This window comes from Littorina saxatilis, linkage group LG15, assembly GCF_037325665.1.
Source record: "Littorina saxatilis isolate snail1 linkage group LG15, US_GU_Lsax_2.0, whole genome shotgun sequence".
NCBI lineage: Eukaryota > Metazoa > Mollusca > Gastropoda > Littorinimorpha > Littorinidae > Littorina > Littorina saxatilis.
The window spans coordinates 2,615,029-2,628,249 of NC_090259.1; the positions used below are offsets into that span (position 1 = coordinate 2,615,029).

A 13,221-nucleotide genomic window follows, 5' to 3' on the forward strand; every position below is an offset into this window, starting at 1 on the left:
GTGCTATCCTTCTCAGCGCAACTACTACCCCGCTCTTCTTGTCAATTTCACTGCCTTTGCCACGAGCGGTGGACTGACGATGCTACGAGTATACGGTCTTGCTGAAAAATTGCATTGCGTTCAGTTTCATTCTGTGAGTTCGACAGCTTGACTAAATGTTGTATTTTCGCCTTACGCGACTTGTTTCTTTCTTTGTGTGCACATTTACTCTCATGGCTCCCAAGTCTAAATTTAATCAAATGCGTGAAACGCATCAAAGACTCGTCGTGTTTTTTTCCATTCTTTTCTTTCTGTCGGTCTCTTATTTTTGTTTTTCCCTGAGTCCTAATAATTCTCATATCTAAAACAACTCATGTGTGTGAAATCGATCAATTACCCGTAATGGAAAAAAGGTTTGATACAGCAAAAAGCAGCGACAAAGCATTTCTTGGGCACAGCGACAAAGCATTTCTTGGGCACGCCTATCCTTACGGCTTTTAGATCACAAAACAAAATACTGGCATGTAGTATTAATCAGCAACTCATGAGACAAAAAAAGAATCCGACATGGCAGACTGCCTCACACACACACACACACACACACACACGCACACACAAACACGCACGCACACACACACATACACGCATACACACACACGCACACACACACATACACACACCCCAGCCCAGCCCACCAACCCCCTCCCAAAAGCATACCAACCACAAAATATGTTCCAAATCCAATTCTTCCACACAACTCACCCTCTCAATAAAACTCATGATCATTGGGTGAAAAAGGCTGTTGCGTACACAGCTGCGAATCGAGCGCAACCAATGACGAATAGGAAATTGCAAACTACTCCCGTTTAAAAAAGGGATTCGTTGCATTCCTTAATACTTGTCCTAATTAGTGATTATTAGGGCAGACGTCTCTGCACCTGTAGGTGGAAAAACCTGACAAATTACGGAGTGGAAATGGAAACTAAATGTTGGGGGGAAAATGCACAAACGGAAATTTCATAGAACGTAAATGTAAACAGAAACAAGTCGCGTAAGGCGAAATTACTACATTTAGTCAAGCTGTGGAACTCACAGAATGAAACTGAACGCACTGCATGTTTTCACAATGACCGAAGTCCGCCGCTTGTGCAAAACGCAGTGAAACTGACGAGCATGTTTAGCGCGGTAGTGGTTTCGCTGTGCTGCATAGCACGCTTTTCTGTGCCTCTCTTCGTTTTAACTTCCTGAGCGTGTTTTTAATCCAAACATATCATATCTATATGTTTTTGGAATCAGGAACCGACAAGGAATAAGATGACATTGTTTTTAAATCGATTTAGGAAATTTAATTTTGGTCATAATTTTTATATTTTTAATTTTCAGAGATTGTTTTTAATCCAAATATAACATATTCATATGTTTTTGGAATCAGGAAATGATGTAGAATAAGATGAACGTAAATTTGGATCGTTTTATATTTAAAAAAAAATATTACAATTTTCTTAATGACCATTTGAAGTCATTAATTATTTTGTAAGCCACCAAGCTGAAATGCAATACCGAAGTCCGGCCTTCGTCGAAGATTGCTTTACAAAAATGTCAATCAATTTGATTGAAAAATGAGGGTGTGACAGTGCCGCCTCAACTTTTACAAAAAGCCGGATATGACGTCATCAAAGACATTTATCGAAAAAATGAGAAAAAAAACGTCTGGGGATATCTCACCCAGGAACTCTCATGTAAAATTTCATAAACATCGGTCCAGTAGTTTACTCTGAATCGCTCTACATACACACACACACACACACACACACACACACACACACACACACACACACACACACACACACACACACACACACACCACGACCCTCATCTCGATTCCCCCTCTATGTTAAAACATTTAGTCAAAACTTGACAGCAGACGGTGAAGAAAGCACTCTCCCGTGACACGATCCTAAAATTGACCAACACACACACACACACACACACACACACACACACACACACAAACAAACACACACACAAACACACAACCAGGCCATAGAACAGCCATGCGTCCGTACACATTCCTCTGTGCCCCCCCCCCCCCCCCCCACACTCACACCCCTCCCAGATCGTCTGTTTGCTAGGTTCTCCATTCCCTTCTCAGGTTCTGCTAGAACCACGTCAAAAGCCCATGCAGGCACCACTTCCAAGTTTGTATTCTACAAACGTTTCTCCCAGCGAGACCTTTGCTCGCTGCACAACAGGCGTGCAGGGGGAGGAGGTGGAGACTACAATCTTGGCAACAGGTGCAAGGCCTTGCAACACGGACCTACATGCAACGCGTTGCTTATAACTGTAATCGTTGTGTGTGTCTCCCCCCTCCCATCCCTTTCTCCAATACGCACACGCCCCTCCCTCACCCAAGTTTTTGTTTACAGGAATTTGAATCGGTTGCCTTCTGTCTGTTCCAATATTTGCTCATAAAACCGTTATCGTTGTGTGTATTTGAACCCCTCCCCCTTGTCAATGGGAATCTGCTGTCTTCTTTCACAACAGTTTTTTCGACCACACATTTGCATATATTTATTCCCCAGCCTCCTCCTCAAAAATGCAAGAAAAGCATTGTCGTCAGCATTTCATTCCAGTGATTAGACACCAGAAAATGAATGCAAGTTTTCTCAATGACGCTCCCATGCGGAGTTCTTCCCAGGAAAACAAGTTCTCGGGATCGTGCGTGGCACAGACTTTGAACATTTTCAAAGCTAAGTTCATTATCTGCATCTGTGTCTGTCTGTCCACGGTACCAGTGATGTTAATGTTTTCTTTTGTCATAAATTAAACGTTACAATAACTTACCATTCTTGGGGTTTTATTCTGAATGTTGGAACGTTCGCAATCTATCGTGTTTGGATTCGAGATAGACAATACCTTTAAAACTCCGTCCATTATTCTTCCTGACAAAAACGTGACCACAGGATGTCGCACGTACATACCGGCCTTTTATTTATCATCCTTATTTCTTTTCAGGGTTGATCCTTGAGACGTAATACACTTTTGATCCCACCTTTATTTCAGATGGTTTGATACCAGCAAAAGACCCGGTCAAGGTCAAAACACTGTTGTGAAATAAGAATGTAAGGACACCAAATGAGATCCAAATTCCTGTGGCCCTTACAAAAACCGGTTAAGATAAATCTGAGAAGGAGCCCGTATTGTTTTCTGCACATTGCAGCAACGATCGACTTCTTCTGCCTACGCGCCAATTGATAAACAATTCTGTGGACTCAGCAAAAATCCTATCTTTGTTTCACTAGAAGAAAGCCAAATGAAGTTCTTCAATAAGTAAACAGTAAGTTCTTCAGTAAGTAAACAGTAAGTTTTTCAGTAAGTAAACAGTAAGTTTTTCAGTAAGTAAACAGTAAGTTTTTCAGTAAGTAAACAGTAAGTTTTTCAGTAAGTAAACAGTAAGTTTTTCAGTAAGTAAACAGTAAGTTCTTCAGTAAGTAAACAGTAAGTTTTTCAGTAAGTAAACAGTAAGTTTTTCAGTAAGTAAACAGTAAGTTTTTCAGTAAGTAAACAGTAAGTTTTTCAGTAAGTAAACAGTAAGTTATTCCTTCACTTTATCCTCAAACACGTTTGTCAAATAAACGTTCCTGGAAATGCTACAAGCAGCCAATTTTGTCAGCGACAACTGAAAAAGTTTTATGTTACAGAGACACGGTATAATATTCAGCTTTTTGTCTTTATATATATAAGTATCAAGGCTTTATGACAAAGTAGAACATCCCCCTGATTCCATCTCTTCATCCCCTTCATTCTCACTTTGTTATTTTATTATCCTCATGCCAAAACAATGTCATTCTTTCCAGTCGTGAACCGACGTTCCTTTGAGTTGGAAGCAGCCAAGTGTATTGTTATTAAAAATAAAACCAGCTCTCCCTATCCCCTACCCCCCCCCCCCCCCCACGTTACATGCACCCCTCCACCCCCCTCCACCCCAAACAACACGCCCAATCTCTATCCACTCTCAGCTTGAAATACTTTGAACTTTGCCACCCTCTTGCAACACACACACACACACACATACACACACACACACACACACACACACACACACACACACACAAATCCACATTCTGTTCATTGTGTAAATCAAAGCGTGTTGCCAAGACAGACACCATTATGATGGGGGCAAATCTGTCGCTTCAATTCCATGCCCAAATCCCCCAGCCTCATTCGGCGCGTGATTACAACACAGGCGGGAGACTCTGGATCAAGCCTACGCCTTAGCTCGTTAATTCATCGCCATTCAGCCAGGGCTCGGCTCACCCTGGCGCACTCCCTGCGAGGCTGTGCTATCGCGCTTATAACGCAAAGGCACCCGTTTAATGAACCAAAAGAAGAAATGGTTCTGCCAAAAAAATAGATGCTTTCACCAAAAGAAAAGATGGCTTGAGTGACAAAGAATTAAAGTACCCCCCAAAAAATTGATCCGCCAAAAGAATTCCTGTCTGAACAAAAAATAAAATAAACTGGCAAAAGCAAATATACTCAGGCAAAAGAAAATATAATCAGGCAAAAGATTGACTACTTCAGGCAAAAGAAAATATAGTTTCAACAAAAGAAATGGATAGTCATTCTCCAACACAGTGAAACACAGTGTGAGTGGTGGTCATTGTTTTGACTCACTGATTTCGCTTAAGCAGAGGTGATTTGTGATCACAAATTCAGCTGAATCAAGCAAGGACACAGATTCTGTCAGTTGAAAATGGAGTTTGAAGGTGGAGAGATGGATTTTGAGAGGATCGATCCAGTGAGATTTGATAATGATACGTCGGAGTCTGACAGTGAGCCACCAGCTACGAGACGACGGGGAATTGGAAAGCAGTGGACCAAAGACCGAGAATTCACCGAAGAAAAGGTTGAATCATCGTCCTATGCTGACTTCGAGGAGTATGCCACATGTCGGAGGTCGGTGTGGAAGATTACGATCGACGAAAACAATCAGTTTTTCTGCAACTGTCCGGAGTTCCTCAAGTGCTACGTGTGTCATCATTCCATGGGCATGGAGATTCGTCTGGAGGTGACCAACCCCCCTGCCCAGGCCAAGATCGACCATACCAATCGGCCAGAAGCGAAAGCGCGGGCGCCCAAAGCTGTCGAGACCAGCGCTTATCAGGCAGTGAACACACGGATCTTGACTGCTCTGTACACTGATTTTATCATTTTCATTTAACTTTCTTTGGACGTACAATTATGATATGGAGTGACACTATTTTGTCTCTGAAAGTACACTAAACTTTAATTTTTTTGCTGACAGTAGCTATTTTGTTGTTGAATTAATTCGTTTTTTTGTTGAGAATTCTTTTGCAAGTCTCATTTCTTTTTTTGGTAGAATCAATCGGTTTTTTGCTAGAAGCATCTATTTTGTGGGTGGAAACATCCGATTTTTTGTTGGAATATCTTTTGCTAACTAAACAATTCTTTTGGTGAAAGCATCTATTCTTTTGGTGATTTAATTTATTGCCTAACGCAAACCCTCCCTTGTTCGACGCCAGTCCTCGTGACCTGAGCAAAATATTACACCATCGGTGGACGCGTTTGGTTAAAGTGGGATTTATCTATTTAATATGAATGCACAGAGAAAAAACGACAGACAACCAGAATTTGAAAGACGGGAAAGAGAGAAACAAGAGAAAGTTAGCCCCTTGTCTGTACACCCTTTTTGAAGAAGACCCTTTCAATCTCAGGTAGCAACCACTAAGACGTAAAAGCGTGCCTTATGTTCCTCCAGAGACAAGTACAAAAGTCGGTCTACTTAAAATTGTGTCGACTTCCTCAACTAGTTTTCATCTCGCCAGATGGTCTTCTGGCTATTTCCCAGCACACGCAACAAGCTCAACTGGTTTTTCTTTCTTTTATGCCAGTGCATTCCTCGCTATCTCTGGATGCACCGAAATGATTCGTTTACATGTTGTGTGAGGTTCAAAGGCCGCCGTCTGTGGGTCGCTTTCATCCTGTTGACAAACGTACAGACTTTACACGTACAGACTTTACACGTACAGACTTTACACGTACAGACTTTACACGTTCAGACTTTACACGTACAGACTTTACACGCTTTACACGTACAGACTTTACACGTACAGACTTTACACGTACAGACTTTACACGTACAGACTGTACACAACCTTACAACCTACGACGACTTCACTTATTGGAGAGAACAAAAGTAAAGGAGGAATGTTATAGTGTGAGTTCAGTAGTTTAATAAAGTGTGATGCCTTACCATACTGCAATTTGTTTGTTTGTTTGCTTAACGCCCAGCCGACCACGAAGGGCCATATCAGGGCGGTGCTGCTTTGACATAAAACGTGCGCCACACACAAGACAGAAGTCGCAGCACAGGCGTCATGTCTCACCCAGTCACATTATTCTGACACCGGACCAACCAGTCCTAGCACTAACCCCATAATGCCAGACGCCAGGCGGAGCACCCACTAGATTGCCAATTTTAAAGTCTTAGGTATGACCCGGCCGGGGTTCGAACCCACGACCTCCCGATCACGGGGCGGACGCCTTACCACTAGGCCAACCGTGCCGGTACCATACTGAATAGTGACAGCACTGCATATTTTGTGATTTCTCATACGGGGTCATTAAAAAAAACATGGTGAATAAAAATGCATGGTGAATTACTCTTTCAAACATTACTTCATGGGTATTTTACGTTTCTTCCGACCATTTAGATGTGTCCAGAATGAGGACTTAAAACAAGGCGTACATCAACAAGAAATGGGTCTTAATTCCACGCATCTCTCACTCCATTGTTTCCTGTTTTAACCACTTCCCGCAGATCGACGATAACTGTCCCTAAAGAATGTAACAGTATACTTTAAATCCAGAAACTGTCAGTGCTGTGAAAAAAAAAGGAGTCCCTCATCTCATATCAACTACCCGCCCAGTAACACACGTATGTATGACAAAAAACTGAAAAAAAACGAAGGCTACTCGCCCTTGCCAAACACGTCTCGACTAGTCAACTTTTGTGCTGAAACGATACAACTGTTTTCACCCTAAAACCATCAAAAACAAATGTGTCAACAGTATGGCGAAAAAATGCCTAAACAAACTTGAAACTGAACCAAAATAACAAAATGTTATCACCATAAATCAGCGAAAACAAATTTGCCAATGTGGTGAAAACTCCCCAAAGCGACCCTCAAACTGAACTTTGGAGGTATGTAGGGAACTCCTGTTAGCCTTGCGATAATCGATATAATCCATCCAGGTGTAATTTGTCTTGTCAGAGCCAGGTATGGTCCTGTCAGCCTCCAGTGGCAGGTACGTGGCAACCACTTACACCTACGTTACAGGTAGATAAATGTAGCAGGTAGCATGGCCACGTTGTAGGGACTTGTAAAGCATTACAGTGAAGGTCCACGTTTCACACTGCAAACATAAAAGCCGCTGAAAGCAAGAATAGGAATATCCACGATGAACTAACATGAAACATTGAAGAGAAGATGTCACTGGCTCGTATGGCCATGCTGCAGGTAAGCTTGATAGGAAATATCAACGTTTAACACTGCCAAATCCTCCCCCCGTTCACACAAAATTAAAACAAACAAAAAAAAAAATTTTAAATCACAGTAGCTGATATGAAATTTCAAGATTTAAATGATTCAAAAAGTATGACTACAAGTGAATCACTTTATTCATCTGACAAGTCTGAACGCACGGGGGTGGGGGGGGGGGGTGGGGGTGGGGGTGGAGAGAGAGAGAGAGAGAGAGAGAGAGAGAGAGAGAGAGAGAGAGGGAGAGAGAGAGAGAGAGAGAGAGAGAGAGAGAGAGAGAGAGAGAGAGAGAGAGAGAGAGAGGGGGGGGGGGGGAGGGGCAGGTAGTGAATGTCTGGCAGACAAAAATCAAAACCAGAAAGACGCGAACAACGAGAAACACGGTCAGTATAGATCAAGACTGTTGTGGTTGTTTGTTTGTTTGCGTGTTCGTGTGGAGTTTTGTTTGTGTTTTTGAGTTTTGTTTGTTTGTTGTTGTTGGGTTTAAAAAAAAATATTTCAGAGAAAGTACTGCCTTTCATTACAAAATTACCTCTATTTGCATTCAGAGTTCCAAAACCAAGGTGCAAGTCTACCCACAAAACGTACCTATAGACACATTTCTCAGGTAAAAGTTGTCGGCCCTTACTGGAGTGCTAGCCGCTACAACACAACACCTGCCCAGTAGGTAAACAACGCCCCCCTCTGCACACCTTCACCCACCACAGGTATTCCTTTTGCTTACCTGTTGCCTCCTAGCTACCTGCTATACCTACACCCTCCCTGTACAGCGGAACCTGTTGCCTCCTAGCTACCTGCTATACCTACACCCTCCCTGTACAGCGGAACCTGTTGCCTCCTAGCTACCTGCTATACCTACACCCTCCCTGTACAGCGGAACCTGTTGCCTCCTAGCTACCTGCTATACCTACACCCTCCCTGTACAGCGGAACCTGTTGCCTCCTAGCTACCTGCTATACCTACACCCTCCCTGTACAGCGGAACCTGTTGCCTCCTAGCTACCTGCTATACCTACACCCTCCCTGTACAGCGGAACCTGTCGCCTCCTAGCTACCTGCTATACCTACACCCTCCCTGTACAGCGGAACCTGTCGCCTCCTAGCTACCTGCTATACCTACACCCTCCCTGTACAGCGGAACCTGTCGCCTCCTAGCTACCTGCTATACCTACACCCTCCCTGTACAGCGGAACCTGTCGCCTCCTGGCTACCTGCAATACCTACACCCTCCCTGTACAGCGGAACCTGTCGCCTCCTGGCTACCTGCTATACCTACACCCTCCCTGTACAGCGGAACCTGTCGCCTCCTAGCTACCTGCTATACCTACACCCTCCCTGTACAGCGGAACCTGTCGCCTCCTGGCTACCTGCAATACCTACACCCTCCCTGTACAGCGGAACCTGTCGCCTCCTGGCTACCTGCTATACCTACACCCTCCCTGTACAGCGGAACCTGTCGCCTCCTAGCTACCTGCTATACCTACACCCTCCCTGTACAGCGGAACCTGTCGCCTCCTGGCTACCTGCAATACCTACACCCTCCCTGTACAGCGGAACCTGTCTTGAGTTCATCAAAGGCACGCTCCTTCTCGTGGAGACAGTTGGACTCGCCATCTCAGATCAAGGCAGGCTTGTTATGGGATACGACCCCCCCCTCCCCCCCTCATACCAAAAATCAACATCCTGGCTGCTTGCTGTGAGGGGTCACGAGGTCAATTCATAAAACGTCCCACCTTGCACAGGCTGGTGATTGTTGGTGGGTGTGCAAGTGGTGGGATGGTCTTGTTCCAAGTAAGCGCCTGGTAAACCTAAAGGTCTGGCTGAGCCAAACTGTTTTCACGGGAATGAGTGTGAGTTTGGTGAGTTTGATGAGTGTGAGTTTGATGAGTGTGAGTTTGGTGAGTTTGATGAGTGTGAGTTTGATGAGTGTGAGTTTGATGAGAGCTACGAGCAATCTTCCACCTGGACACACACCAACAGTCTTCAGCCCGATTGCTTTCTATCTATACTCGTACACTGGATTTTATTACTGAATTTTGTTCGTTTGTTTGTTTGCTTGACGCCCAGCCGACCACGAAGGGTGATATCAGGGCGGTGCTGCTTCGACATTTAACGTGCGCCACACACAAGACAGAAGTCGCAGCACAGGCTTCATGTCTCACCCAGTCACATTATTCTGACACCGGACCAACCAGTCCTAGCACTAACCCCATAATGCCAGACGCCAGGCGGAGCAGCCACTAGATTGCCAATTTTAAAGTCTTGGGTATGACCCGGCCGGGGTTCGAACCCACGACCTCCCGATCACGGGGCGGACGCCTTACCGCAAGGCCAACCGTGCCGGTATATTACTGAATTAATTTCGCAGATTGATATAGGTGTCAAATACGAAATGAATTCAACAAACATAATGATAATATTCTCTCTCCACTTGCAGCAAGCAGCCATGCAGGCTGTACATTCTTGGTGTATCATGTCCAAATAGAAGGATGCTTTGGCTGAGACCGGCCAACAGGAAGCTAGCGCAATTAATATATTCAGCAAGTCATCGCTTCAAGTACTATTCCAACAACTACGTTTACTTTTTACGAGTATCGACGTCATTCTTACGTCACAACCAGCTCGCAGCCTTGACAACAGAAAAAAAGGTATTAAAAACAAATTTAAAACAAGAGGAAAACAAAGTAGCACCGTTAACAAAAATCTTTTTTTTTTTTAAACGATGTTTTCAAAAACTTAGCTTTTAAGCGATATAAAACACTTGTGGTGTTGTCCTTGCCACGCGGACTGACCTTGAAACAGCGGGGGGGGTAGCGTGTATAATAGTATGTGTTTGCCCAGGTCTCCTGTCCCTGGCCTCTATTTGCCGTGGCATTGCTCGTCACTTACAACACTTGTGTGCCTCTCACATTCCCGCTTTTCATTTCTTGCTTTTTCTTCTTCTTGTAAAAGTGACATTCCTCTTTCCACCACCCCCTTTCTCTCTATCCCTCCCAATATGTTTTTCATTTAAATGTCAAATTACATTTACGTTAAATCACACCAGTGTTTGATGATTGATAATCAATAATTTAATATATAGTGAATATTAATTTGTACCTGAAAATATCACACAAAAATTACTGAATTAAAAATTGAAGACATCTCTCTCTCTCTCTCTCTCTCTCTCTCTCTCTCTCTCTCTCTCTCTCTCTCTCTCTCTCTCTCTCTTTCTCTCTCTCACGCAGGCACGCACGCACACACACACCAACACACATGTATTGCCCTGTACGACTAACCATCTTGCCCTCCCAGCAAAACAAAGTGATGTGTCATGACTCTTTGATGTCCACCCTAAATATGGAGGGAAGGGAGTTCTCAATGGTCCAACGGTAGAAATATCGGACTGGCTGTGTCACACACCTGTACATCAATTTGATTTATTTTCTCGTTCGGTTCGTCTGAGGTGCCTCCTCTCACTTGGTTCGTCTGAGGCGTCTGCTCTCATTTGGTTCGTCTGATGACAAAGTTGTTTTATGACGAAAATTCACACGAGTTATTTCATCATGATCGTAGACTAGCGCCACATTTGCATTTTAATTTGCTTTTTTTTGCGCTAATCTTTTAGAATAGAATAATTATGTGTGTGTGTGTGTGTGTGTGTGTGTGTGTGTGTGTGTGTGTGTGTGTGTGTGTGTGTGTTTGTGTGTGTGTGTGTGTGTGTGTGTGTGTGTGTGTGTGTGTATATATATTCAACTAGGACAGATCGTAAGAAAAGGCCTAGCCTTAAATCTGTATTCTTGTTAAATAAAGGTTAAATTCAGCTCTGTCTGTCTGTCCTCCTGTCCTGTCCTGTCCTCTCTCTCTCTCTCTCTCTCTCTCTCTCTCTCTCTCTCTCTCTCTCTCTCTCTCTCTCTCTCTCTCTCTCTCTCTCTCTCTCTCTCTCTCTCTCTCTCTCTCTCTCTCTCTCTCTCTCTCTCTGTTGATTTTGCTAAAGCCTTTGACGTTATTGATCACACGTTATTACTGAGAAAATTCGCATTGTATGGCGTCGGAATCGAAACTGTCAAACTTATTAGTTCATTTCTCACCGGCAGACAACAAACTGTACTAACAAACGCCTCGGCGTCGAGCATGCAAGAAGTAAAATACGGTGTACCACAAGGATCGGTTTTAGGACCCCTCCTCTTCTCTATATACATTAATGACCTCCCCCTATATATTCAAAATGTATGTGAACTTTTTGCAGATGACACCACAATTCACTCCAGCAACACAAATTTAACTCGCTTATCAGAATCACTTCAAAGAAGTTTAAACCAGTTGACAGCGTGGACTGAACTAAACCATATGTCTCTTAACCCAAAGAAAACCAAATATATGGTCATAACAACAAGACAAAAACGCCAGAATATTTATTCAGCTGGTCCTGCTTTAATGATAGATGGTGAAATAGTGGAAAAAGTCGACCATCACAAACTGCTGGGTGTTAATATCGATAACAACTTGTCTTGGTCAACCCACATTGAGCAACTTAGTAAAGTGGTGTCAAAGAAAGTGTACCTCTTATCTAGAATTAAACACTTCCTGAACTGCCACACCAGAAAATTATTCTTCATTGCTCATATTCAATCTGTTATTGATTACGCATCCACTCTATGGGACTCAGCAAGTGAAAATTCCTTAAAACCACTCAGCAGATTACATAAAAGAGCGCTAAAAGTAGTATTACTAAAGCACACTACCCTCACAGAGTTAGACTACATACATTTAGGGATCTTACCTCTAAAGTCAAGACTGCTTTTTAACAAAGGAATCTTTATGCATAAAATTATATCCGAAACTTTACCCCAAACCATTTGTTCAAAGTTCTCTTTGAAGAATTCACACCACCTTATGAAATTTAACACTCCTCTTCCTAGGATAGACTTATTTAAGTCTAGTCTAGTTTATTCAGGTGGCCGTCTCTGGAACGCTCTTCCGAATGCCTTACGGGAAGCTACCAGCACAGATTCTTTCAAAAACAAATATATATCCCATTTAATGAAAATAGTATATTCTTGATTGTTATGTCCTTTGAGACACAGTCACTCACTTTTAATTTATTGTTTTGTTAATGAAATTATGATGTTCTGCATAATATCCATTGTCTTGCAGAGTTGATGTACTATTGCATAGTATTCTTACTCTAATTGACTTGCAAATTTTTGCTTTGCACCTTGTCATGAACATGTATAAACTACAATGTTTCATATAATGCACGTATGTACATAAACTTATCCTGTTTTACTAATTAGGCCAACAACAAAATATTGTCTGTTTCTGGTCACCCGACCGACCCTAAATTTCGGCGCCGACCCTAAACTTTTTTTTCCAAACTCAAATTTTTTAATATTTTTTTTGGTGGTAAAGGACAGGGTGAGAAAATGAACAACAAAAACGTGTGAAAACGAAAGTCCGCTGACGATTTGTAAATGTGTTGAGTGTCTTGTCTCTATGTATAGTGAATCCAGTCTCTTTGCGCGATTTTTAAAGTTAGTTTTATTGGTCTACATTTGGGGGTAAAACAATTTTTTTTTTTAAATAAAAAAAAATCCCGACCTACCGACCCTATTTTTTTTAGCCATGTTACCAGAAACAGACAATTTTTTTTTTTGGCCTTATGTAAGTATTGTAGTAGTAGTAGTAGTAGTAGTAGT

The 13,221-nt window shown here is 42.7% G+C and overlaps 1 protein-coding gene across 1 annotated transcript in view; it reads right to left on the reverse strand.

The window, feature by feature from the left end:
• LOC138948200 (sushi domain-containing protein 2-like) overlaps positions 1–13,221 on the reverse strand; it is a 164,653-nt gene that overhangs the window by 112,147 nt on the left and 39,285 nt on the right. The window lies entirely within an intron of this gene.